The sequence below is a fragment of the Carlito syrichta genome, unplaced genomic scaffold (assembly GCF_000164805.1).
Source record: "Carlito syrichta isolate Samal-C Ts95f unplaced genomic scaffold, Tarsius_syrichta-2.0.1 Scaffold288425, whole genome shotgun sequence".
NCBI classification, from domain to species: Eukaryota; Metazoa; Chordata; class Mammalia; order Primates; family Tarsiidae; genus Carlito; species Carlito syrichta.
Genome location: NW_007232521.1, coordinates 1 through 12,215, shown reverse-complemented (window position 1 = coordinate 12,215; position 12,215 = coordinate 1). Strand labels below are relative to the sequence as shown.

Below are 12,215 nucleotides of genomic sequence, written 5' to 3'. Positions count from 1 at the left end.
CTCTTAAATTGTCAGGTGGCCTATGATGTGAAATAGCTCTTGTTTATTCCAATAGGAAAGGCACCCACATTGGCCTCTGGTCCCTCTCTGGTCTTTCCTTCAATCTTTACCAGGGAGTCCTATTCTTTTAGTAAAAGGTGACGTTTTGCCTTATTTGATTCTGTTATTTATGTGTATTCTATCTCCTTCAGTATCCTGTAGAAGAGAGGGTTTTTGGCATCCTGTCATTTGCTAGTAATATCTGAAATGGAGGAAATGCCTCAAACGTCACTGACATGATTTTCCATTCTTTGATCTCAAGCCCCAGATCTTTGCTCTGGTACAGTCATTCTCAAAGTGACTCCCTGCAGGTGGGAGTGCAAACTAGTATAACCTCTTTGGACAACTATGGCAATTTCTGAAAGAACTAGAAATTGACCTTCCATATAATCCAGCAATCTCCCTATTGGGAATATACCCAGAGAAACTCAAATCATTCTACAAAAAAGAAACTTGCACACACATATCTATTGCATCACTTTTCACAATAGCAAAATCATGGAGCCAACTGTGCTGCTCATCAAAACTGGACTGGATAAAAAAAAAATGTGGTACATATCCACAATGGAATATTATGCAGCCATAAGGAGGGACAAATATGTGGACTTTGCAGCAACTTGGATGAATTTAGAGTCTATCAAACTCAGTGATCTATCACAGAAACAAAGAGCAGAATAACACATGTTCTCACTCACAAGCGGACCCTGAACATTTACCATAAAACTATAAGAAAGGGACTGGCAGTAGCGGGATACTCCCGGGTTGGGAGTGGCTGGGGACATACGACATCAGTAAGTGTACATGATCTCAAACCAGGCAAAATAGAGGACCAAAAGGAAGTCCAAACTTTATTTGTACAATGACCACTTTTATACCTAATCCCGAGTTGTACCCTACAACTTTTTTAAAAAATTTAAAAAAAAAAAGTGTGATCCTAGAACAGCAACATCAGCACCACCTAGGGACTTGCTAAGAATGTAAAATCTCAGGTTCCATCCCATATTTGCTGAATCAGAAACTGTGTATTTTAACAAGCTCTCAAGATGGCTCTGATGTATGCTAATGCATAGGTGCTTTTTTTTGTGGGGAGATGTAATATTTCACTCATAAACATACAGAGAAAAACCTGCAATAATAATCAATTTTTAACGTTCAAAAATATTAATTGAACAATTTTGGCTAATATCTTGTTAACCTAAGTATTCAAAAGGGTTGTCTATATTTTATCATTTCTCCAATTGATATAACAAGGCACAGGCTTCCTTCACTAGACAATAATATTTCATACAGTAGAAGTCTAAGTAATACACAGAATCCTCCTTCTCTTCTAAGAGAAAAGACTCAGAAAAAAAAGCAAAAGAAGGAAGCAAGCAAATGTGTGTCCCACATTTTGTCTCTCTAGGTGTTGGCTCGGGAAACAAGAAGTTCATTAGATGTTGGGAGCCAACATCTATAGCTACATGGCTGAGGCCTGTAAAGGCCCATCTGGAAGATCACCTCCGACATAGGATATCAGTTATACCTATAATATTGGCGTGTGATTAGTGACCAGTGTGCATACATGGCAGTAAAACTTATAAGTAAATATTAATATGCCTGATGGAAAGTGCACAGCAGAATTATTTTTCTCTGTCTTTCTAAGTTTTACTTCTTTCTAGATATTTTTTAACTTCTATTTCCTGGTAGACTGGGTAGTCAGCTCTTGTTCCCGAAAGCTGTTCCCCTAGGGCTAAAATTATAAACTAAGTAGTTTTGTCGCCCTGCCCCTAGCCAGGCAGAACATTTTCTTTTGTTTCGTTAATTACAGAAACTCTGTCTGCTTCAGCCCATAGCCACCATCATGGCGGCCATGCATTTCCTTGTTCAAGAGTGTGACAGCTACTATTTGATTTTTAGAGTAGACTTGTTAGGATAAAATATATACACATACACTCATAGTTGCATAAATTTATGCTTGCTGTTTTGTTTCCTTTTGCTACTTTACTCAAATATAATAGTTACTATAAGATTTATAAAAGAATTAATGATGAGGTATTAGCTTAATAGGATATAGCATAGTATTAAAGGTCAATCATTAGATTAGATAAAAATTAAAGTTTAGACATATGAAACTCATATGAATTATAGTAAAGTTTGGTAGTTTAAGAATAAGTTTTAACTGAATTATAAGGCATTACGTTAAATCATAATAGGATAATAGTATAACTAACAGCTAAGTCATTTAAGTAAACTTATAGATTATAGTATAGTGTTAAGTTGATAATATTAATCGTTAAAAAATATTAGGAGTCAGTGAACTTGGATTGAACCTAGAGTTAACTTAGAAAGTTTTTTGTATTAATCAGGGTTTAGAACAAAGAGTATAATATGAATGATTCATTGAACATTATGGAAAACACTTTGAACGATTTGTATTGAAATTGTGCACCTGCGACCTTAACGTAAGCACGACAGGCATCATGGAATTCGAATTGTTTGCTTGGAAATTGCAGATCTCGTGTGGTCTTGTGATGCATAGTTTGTAAAGCACAGAACTTGTACGCCCCCAGTAAGTGATTATCACACTGCTGGAGGGTATAGAAAATGGTATATAAGTTGGAAGGAGTCCGAATAAAATTTGGCTTCAGTCCTGATCAGACTGTTCCCAGAAGAAACTGCCTCCGAGTGGTCTCTTCTCGCCGTCCAGATTCTCCGGTGCGGGTCCTAACCCACCCTTGGTCAGTGCTGGTCACCGACAATTAGATACTTGGGTTCTGCTCATCCCTTGAGCATTGGTCTGGGGAGTGTCCTCAGAGGAAAAACCATTCAACTGTGAAAGTGGCCACATGTAGTTTCTCATTTCAAGGATCAAAACATCTTAAGTTTATGTCTGGTTTTGGTTGCTCTTCATTGCATTCCAATATTTCTTCTTCTTTTTTTTTTACTGTCAGTTAAACTGATGAACTTTATTGGCGCTAAAACTATAACAAAGTTCATCATAAAACATTTTGCAATGCAAAATTATTTCACTCAAGGAGTGTTTAATAATTTGAATACTAGGAATTATAAGCAATTTTCAAAAGCAGAGACTTACATTCATAAAACTTTATACATCATTTGAACTAACAGATATTTATACTACTAAGATCAAACATGCATCACCTCCAAACATTCTTGTACCATGATTTTATATATTACATTATTAATACCACTTCTCATCACAACATGAATTTTATCATACACCTGCACCATTTTCCATAGATTTCTGATCTGTCTTCATTCTTTACAATATCCTGCTTGAGAGCAGTGTGAATTTCATCCATTATTGTAAAGATAAGCTTCTGACTGTCTTATTCAGTTGTTTTTCAAATTGCAAATTCATGTTTCCTGAAATCTTCAAGTTTTCTTGTAACTACGGTCCTTTTTAACTTCTTTGAGTTCACCAGAGAGGCTTTTGTTGGAATTTTCCAAATTTAATATGGTTTTTTCATATGGTTTTCATCTGTTTTTTCTTCGAGTAACTGCAGTTTCTGTTCTACCTCAGCTCTTACTTTTTCACTCTTTTCCAATTTTTTGCAAGAGGCTTCCTACATCTACCATTGCACCATTGTATACAATGAGGCCAACATTTTCTTCCACATCCATTGATTCCTGTTTTACTGTTGGTGTTGGAAGTAATAGCCAGTTTCCTAAATATCTTCCTGCAATGACTTAGACTCTTCACGGTTTTCTTCATCTTTTGAATTGTCTGTTAATTTCTGGTGAAAGCAAGATTCACAGAGCAGTACTTTATTAAGAAGCATCTTTACCTGAGCTCGAAAAAGATGTAGTCCAAGGGTAAAAAGTATTTCTTCCAAATCCTTTTCAAGAAAATAACCACACTAAGTTTGATCAAAATAAACAAAAGCCATGAACAGATCCCTGTTAATTGTGAGCATTTGAGTCTTTTCTTTTTCCTTATCTTTAGATGGCCTCTGCTTGCATTATCTGCTTATATCTCTTTTGTCATCTTTTGTGTTTCTTTCTTCCTCATCTCTACCATCTGCTTCATCCTCAGCTTCTTCTGCTTCCATGGAATCATATTTATCTTGATTATTATCTTCTTCGGTTTCATCTTCTTTAGAATCATCTTTTTTTAGATCTTCCTTCTTCCTTTCATCTCTATCTTCCTTTTTATCTTTATCATCACCAGATTTTCTCCGTTTGGGTTTTGGCTCATCAGTTTCATCATCTCTTTCTTCTTTTTTTCCTTTTCTCTCTTCTTCTTTTCTTATACTTTTCTTTTGGTCCTCTTTTTAAGGAAAAGATAGTAATTATTTATATATTCAGACACCAAAATCTCTTTGAAGTGTTTCATTGAAAAGTTCTGCAAACAATGAAACCTCAAATGAATGTTATTATCTTCTAATCTGTAGTCCAAAAGGACACTCAAAGACATGATACTAGGGTCAAACTTTCCACTTTTTGCAGCCCAATTTGGATGCACAATGATGGCTGGTTCATCAGGCAAAATAGATCTTCTTTCCTGATGCTGGGGTTCCATTTCCTCTTGACGGTTTTTTTCTTCTTCCTCTATATCATCTTCAGATTTGCTATCATCCTCTTCATCCTCTTCTTTTTCAGATTTCTCTAACTTCTTCTGTTCTTCTTTTTGTTCTTCTGCTTTAAGCTGCTTTGTCAATAGAGCTATTAACTGTGATTTTAATCCTTTGGAACTAAGAGCCCAACTTTCTAATTCTTTTTGGAGATCATTTACCTTTATTGTCTTTGGATCAAGTTTAGACCAATGAGTAGGAGTAGAAATTTCTTTAGCTTCACCATCATCCTTCTCTTCTTCATCCTGTTCTCCATCAGCCTCCTTGTGTTCACCCTGAAGTTTCTCGACCAGCTGCTACTTATATCCACAGGAGAGGGTTTCCCATTCTGAGCGGGTGGGAAGGCAATGCCAAACATCCAGGAAAAATAAAATCACTGTCTCCACATGAGCTGGAACTGTATGCCCCTTGTGGGTCTCCTCAGGGCGATGGTAGTGAATCTCTTCCCCACAATGACCATTGTGTACATACACTTAGGTCAGTGCCTGTCAGAGCCTTACAACAATGGATAGCAGTCTTAACCTTTTTCGGGGTCTGGTCCATCAAACGAAGGAGGCCAGTGGTCTCCAATAGCCATAACTTCATCCTTGCCTTTCATGTCCACTAAAAACTTAACAAGTCTAGCAGGATGTTGGAATCCATCTCGAAGTTCTTGTGGGTCTTCAGCAAGAACACATGACTTATGATACAAATCTTCCATACTGGGGCTAGCCATCAGCATTATGTTTGTGCTATATAAGTGATCAGCATATGGTGGATCAAGAATCGCCACATTTTTTTTTCCTAAGGACCCTACTTCTCTGTGCATTACATAGAAATTGCAGTAATTTCCCAGCTGAAATGATATTGACAAAGGGAAAGCATCCACCCATGTAAACTGAGCATCAAAAAAGTCACTAGGTATATAAAAATTCTGATAACAGTGCCTTAGTTCCATCATGTCAAAACTGGGACAATCTAAAGAAAACTTTGAAAACTGGTCTGTGTAATGTGGAGCAACACGTGGAGCTCTCCAAGGTGACTTCTCTCTCTCTTTCTGTTTGGGGAGATCTCTCCCGGGAACATTTCCTCTGAGGCGATCTTTCTCCGGATCTAGTCTCTCTCTCTTTCATGACTTCGGTCATCTTTTTTCTTAGGCACTTGATACCCTCTGTCATTTCTTCCTGAAAATCTGGGTGGTGGATCTAACCTTCGTGTTGGTTGTGGTTGTGAAACTATACAAACAGGAGGCTGCAATAAACCAGCTTTCCGCTATGGCTGCTGTAATAATGGCTGCGGCTGAGTCTGCAATAGTGGTGCAATAGAAGCTGCTGAAATCTGTGCCTGCAGTAGTGACTGGGGCTGGGGCTAGGGCTGATCCTGAACACCAAACGTTGTCTGTGGTGCAATCGGCTGAAACACAGCAGGAGGAGTCTTCAGTCAAGGTTGAGTTTGGGACTGATTCTGATTTGGTAGTGTTTGAATTCTTTGTGCATTCCATTTAAAAGGTATATTAGGATTATAAGTAGCTTCGACCAATAGTCTGTCACCCACTTGGGGGGCTTTCCCCTGTCAGCACTAAGCTGAAAGAATACATCTTCACCCACAAATCCAAAAGTATCATGTAGCTTTGTGACCACCCCTGTGAAAACATGCTGCTTCTGAGGTTGGGTTTGTTGCTGACTGAACCTTGGTGTTGGATATGATGCAGTTATCGGTGCTGCAGGCTGAGGGGTAGACAGGCTAAGGCTTGTAGGCAGTGCCGCAGCTGGCTGTATTAAGAGAGTCTGCTGGGGTTGCTGGTTGTGTTACTGCAGTGGTTGTAAACTGAGTAGCCCATGGAGGATTTTTCTGTCCTCCAAACCTGAACCATGATGCAAAGGGGAAAAAACCTTCACCAAGCCACCCACACGGTCGCTCCTGGCCCTTGCGCGGATCCGTTGGGATGTTAAGAACCCCGGCTTGGCCGCCCGCCTGTTCCAACCGCGCAGACCTTCACCTGAGCCAGGTCCTGCTAACACCAAAGCCATTTCAAACCTGTCAGCTCTAGGCGCATGCGCCAACTTCCCCCTCTACCTCCACGCTGCTCCTTTATTCCACTGCCATCCAATATTTCACTCTTTTTTTTTTTTTTGAAAGTAGGTTTTATTGAGAGGCCAGAAAAGCTCCCACAGTGGGAAAGGGACTCGAAGGGATTACTCTAATATTTCATTCTTTTTTTTTTTTTTTGAGTTGGAGTCTCACTCTGTCGTCCAGACTGGAGTGAAGTGGCCGCTCCCGCCCACCGCAGCCTCGACCTGCTGGACTCCGGCGATCCTTCCGCCCCAGCCTTCCGAGTAGCTGGAACTACAAGCCTGCGCTACCACGCCCAGCTAATTTTTTTTATTTATTGTAGAGATGAGGTCTCACCAAGTTGCCCAGGCGGGTCTCGAACCCGCGGACTCAGAGCGATTCACTCACCTCGACCTCCCAAAGCGCTAAAAGGCTGAGCCACCGAGCCCGGCTAATGTTTCATTCTTTATAGCTTATCCAAAGTTTATCTTTAGGAGGTTAGCCTGTTCTAAACCTCTGTGCTATTTTGGCACCAGATTCAGTGTCTAAGGTTTTGAGCCACATGTCTTTGGTTCATATGTAGAAAGAACAAGACTTTTTAGTTTGTTTGGGAGATTGTCAAAAGGAATCACCCTATGAGGTGAGACTGAGGTAAACTGAATAAAGTGTAGAGCTAATTTATCCAAGCTGTGCATAAACCAAACTACTAGTTATCTGCATTCTATCCATTTGCTCTTTCCTCCATACTAGGAGGGGGGATAAGGGGGATAAGGACCACCCACTGGGTACCATACTCACTACTGAAATAGAGAGGACTTGCTAGAAGTCCAAATCTCACCTACACACAATTTACTTATGTAACAAGTGTATCCCGCAACTCTAAAATTTGGAGAGAAAAAAAAGACATTAAATTCGTCTTCTACTCTTTTTCTGTGCAGCTAGAGAAAATAAAACTAACTCTGCTCTGAAAAGCATTTACAAATTTAAAGGCAGTTTTTACACCTCTTGTCAAATGTTCTTTTTCCTTCCATGCTGAGACTACCCTTAGTGGATCAACTGGGTATAAGACGACAGAGTTTTGCCACCTCCTCCACTGAGTCATAGACTACTGTATATGTCAATATTGTTAGTGCCTTTTAATAAATACTCTTACATAGGATAGAATGCTAATTGCTTCCACTGGGACTCCTCAGGCTTGATATCTTAAAAACAAAATTGGATCTGTTCTAGAACAAAATATATATTACAGAAATGAAAAAAGGAGCAGCATACCAGATTTTATAATTGTAAGTGCTGCTTTCATCATAGAAAAATAAGCAGAAAGTGCAATGGAAACTAGAATAAGTAGAAGGTATCAGGAAAGTATCCTAGGTGAGACAAAATTTCAGCTGTCTTAGAAGACCTGGAATAATTCATATATCAAAAAGGGTAAGAAATAAAAAACAGAAGGAACAAAATGGTTTCCATTTTATCTAAGTCTATTTCTTTCTTTTTAATTTAAAACAGAGTTAAGGGGCTTACACTACAGATCCTCTTGATGTGAGCATGTCTGAGCATAAGGACCACTGTCCAAGGATCATTCTGGTCAGAAAAACTGGAAGAGGGAGAAATGTCAGAGAAAATACCATTCTCAAGAGGGGGGATGGGGGGAAATGTGTCTGGATATTCTTCTCAAACTGCTACCGAGACCTGTCAAAAACCATCCCAGAAGTGGAAAGAAAGAGACCCTGTTGGCCCCCACTGCAGACTCTTTGACTCCAAGGAGAGCCTGGACATAACATTTATGGAAATTTACTGATGTTTCCTCATCTCCTGCCCAGGGCCTCATGCCATCGTCCTGGTTATGCAACTGGGACGCTGCATGGACAAAGAGCAGAAAATTATTTCATTGATCAAGGCTGTCTTTGGAAGCCAGCCATGAAGCCCATGATCCTCTTATTCACTCACAAAGAAGAGTTGGAGGACCAGAGGCTAAATGATTTTGTATCAGATGTGGATGTGGGCCTAAGATGCATCGTCAAGGAGTGAACAGACCATTGCCACGTCTCTAGAAAGAGCAGCAGAACAAATGACAGCATATACAAAGACATAGAGGAAGAACTGAAACAAAGGACAGAGGTTTTGAGGAAAGTGTATGCTGATCAACTAGAAAAGGCAACTAGAACAGTGGAAGAAGGATCTACTCAATTGTACATGACAACTATGCAGGAAAAGGAGGAAATCATAAAATCAATTAAGATGAAGTATGAGGAAAAATAAATGTAAAAACAAGAAATGAAAAGAATATATTTAGCCAAATTTTTATGGAACTGAGAAGTTGCTTTTAAAAGTATGAGATTTAACTAGAGACCATCATCTTGAGTGAATTATCACAGCAACAGAAAACGGAATATCCTATGTTCTCCCTAGTAAGTGGGAGTTAAACATGGTATGCACATGGGCTCAAGGAGGGGAATAACAGACATTGAGCAACTCCTATAGGGTGAAGGGAAGGAATGGGGTAAGGATTGAAAACTACCCACAGGGTACCATGCTCACCACCTGGGTGATGGGCTCAATAGAAGCCCAAGCCTCATCATCATGCAATATACCCGTGTGACAAACTTACATATGTACCCCTTGAATCTGATAGATAGGTAGATTGGTAGATAGATAGATAGATAGATAGATAGATAGATAAATTTAAAAATGACAAATTTGTTCAGGAAGTAATATATGTTTCATATTTTTTCCCCATTTACTGTGATCATTGAACATCTTCTGGCTCACTCCCCACCCTCTTCCTGTCTGTCCTCCCCAAAACACCAATAAACCTGAGAGATTACAGACTTTCAAGGCTTGGGCAGTCATTTGTTACACCTGTGAAGAGACTCAAGTGTAAGGAGTTTCAGCAGGAAAGCCTCCTCTGTGGTTGGCACCACCTCTGGAACAGCCTCTCCGTCAGCTCTTTGGGAGCTCTTTGTGCCTGTCATGACACTCCAGCTTGCCCAGCAGTGTTGTTTAGGGGACTTGCAGAGAACTGCACACTGCCCAGGACTCTTACCTTTAGCCTTCTCCTTTTTTAGGTATCAACTGAAATTCCCCTGAGTACAAAGTATAATAGTTGCTGTGCCCAATGTGTCCTTATTGGCCATAAATCTCCCTCCACCCTCCTCTGCCTTCTCCTGCCGCATAAGGCCAACCCATAGGGCCTGCTTCAGTGGGGTCCACATCCTCTGACTGCCACTCAACCACAGCCAACATGGAAGCTAGCAAGAGATATGTGTAGGGAGGAGAATGAGATCAGGTTTCATCTCCTGGCTTCCTCACTTCTTGGCCGTACCTGACCAGCTGCTACCCCAACCAAAGGCCCAGCACAGACGTCAGTGACTCTCAGTCTGTGGAGTAAATGAGATATCCTTTAGCATCTGTGTAGGGCACTTTTCATGCCAATCCTATGACATATCTGTGGCAAAATTTTTGTTGTGTCAGGGATCACAATCTGACTTGAGAATAAATTCTACTTTTCAAAAGCACCCCAAACTAGTGATTAGGGCAAACAGACAAGCTGTTAGAAATATCCATAAAATACAGAAACTGATTTTCTTTTAGGGCCCAAACTTTCAAGGCAAAGCCACTGGAAGAGTTCCAGGTATATTGTGAGGAGAGTCAAAAGTGTTAGAACGAGCAGTGCAGCTCAGAGGGGGCACATGTGAGTGACAGTAATAATGTGACCAAAAAAGCTAGTAAAACATAGTAATTGTTGAATATGGATACATAAATTCTGGTATAGTTCCTAAAACATTAGTTTTGTTTACAGTAAGTGTATATTTATAGAAAAATTTAAAGAAATTAAGTGTTTAATGAACAAAATTTGGGCAACAGAGGCTTTTCTGTCCATGGTAATAATAATGTCATTGATTTTCTTGATGACTCAAACTCATTAATCACAGAAATTACAAACTATTTTGCTCTGGGACAGATTTTACAATGTCCTGATAAATGGTATATTCTTTTTTTCACAAAAGTAATGAACTGCATTATATACATTGTTTTTCATTTTAATTGTGTCTCTGGGATTTGGAATCCACAGATTACCACATTGCAAAAGGTGATGACGATGGAGATGATTGTCAACATAGTCAACATCATCATCTTTATCATCTTCCTACTTCTCTCCATGAAGTAATTTGTCTTATTGAAAATTATACTGTCTTCAATGTTTTGATATTTTCTCCAATTTGGTTAGTCCAAATAGATATTAAAATTTGTTTTTAAAATATTAGAAAACTGAGGACAAAGGGAGGTATTAAAGTCACACAGTTGTGAAGTCAATATGTTCTCCTTTATTCTCCAAAAATTAAAAAAAAACTATTATAAATAGTATTATCAACGAGGCATACTAAGGCCATGAAACAATATTACATTGACAAGCTAAACCCTTGCACTACAACCAGATGGATAATTATTTTGAAAAATTTTAAATGGTAGTTTTTCCAACAATTGATTTTGCAAAGATGGACTGGAGGCATTCTAAATAAGACAATCTCAGTAGAAAATGACCTGGAGTTTTTAGTTGAACTAAAACTCCATATAAATAAAAACCTGTCACCAAAAAAGTACTTTTAACTCAGACTTTATTAACAGAAATCCTAGATCTAACAGGAAATAATATTCCCAACTGTACAAGTTAACTAGTTAACATATAAAAACACAGAGACAATTCCAGAGACCAGACTTTGGAAGCAAGCAATCATCTCTCAGAGACTTGACTGGCAGATTCCACCTCAAACACCTAACATGAACAATTGATGGTACACATTTACCAAACTTTGCTCACCTTTTTAGCACAATTGCTCCAAACCTAAGTTCAGCTTGTTTTAGGCCACATGTGAAGCCCATTGACTCTGCTTCTTAGCCTGTCTTTATTTGTATAATGAATGGTAGCAAGGTGTTTTTTGCAGCTAAGGGTTGATCATTTGCTGTTAGACTGTTATAGTCACTCTGGTCTCTAGATCCTTACTGGTCGGCTCCTAGATCCCCTGATGACTCAAAAACCACAGAAAGAGTCACTGGAGATAGGCCTTGGAATAATTCTAAACATCTGCTCCACTAGATAGTCAGCTGTCTGGAGATCAGAGATTAACTTGTCAATATGTGATTTGTAGAACCCAGCAGAGTACACACAAAAAAAATTATTGAGTAAATGAATTTGTTTTATACCCCCTGCATACAAAAATAAATTCTTGATTAAATGAATTTTATTACATACCCTTAGCACATACAAAACAACTTTTTCTAACTATAAATAAGCTTTTATGAGAAATTTTTGTTTGAAGAGGCTAAAGTTACAATAACTATGTGAAGGAAATCATATACATCAGAATTAAGAATGTAGTTCTGGTTGACCACAGCAGAAAATTGAAACAGGACTCCCTACCTATCCCATACAAAAATCAACTTTAAATGGGTCAGAGACCTAAACATAAAACCTCAAACTGTAAGAGCCTTAAAAATGCAAGAGATGGGGAGACGGGGCAAGATGGCGACGGCATAGGTGAACTGGTGAGATTCTCTGAACGGACCAAGACT

General features: G+C 38.9%; 1 pseudogene across 1 annotated transcript; it reads right to left on the bottom strand.

Moving 5' to 3' along the window:
• Window positions 1-3,024: 3,024 nt before the first annotated feature.
• LOC103255818 lies at window positions 3,025-11,525 on the bottom strand (annotated as a pseudogene). The gene is made up of 2 exons (XR_002481709.1): window positions 11,464-11,525; window positions 3,025-6,456 (listed from the first exon to the last, which is right to left on the bottom strand). The product of XR_002481709.1 is annotated as a cell division cycle and apoptosis regulator protein 1 pseudogene (transcript).
• Window positions 11,526-12,215: the final 690 nt, after the last annotated feature.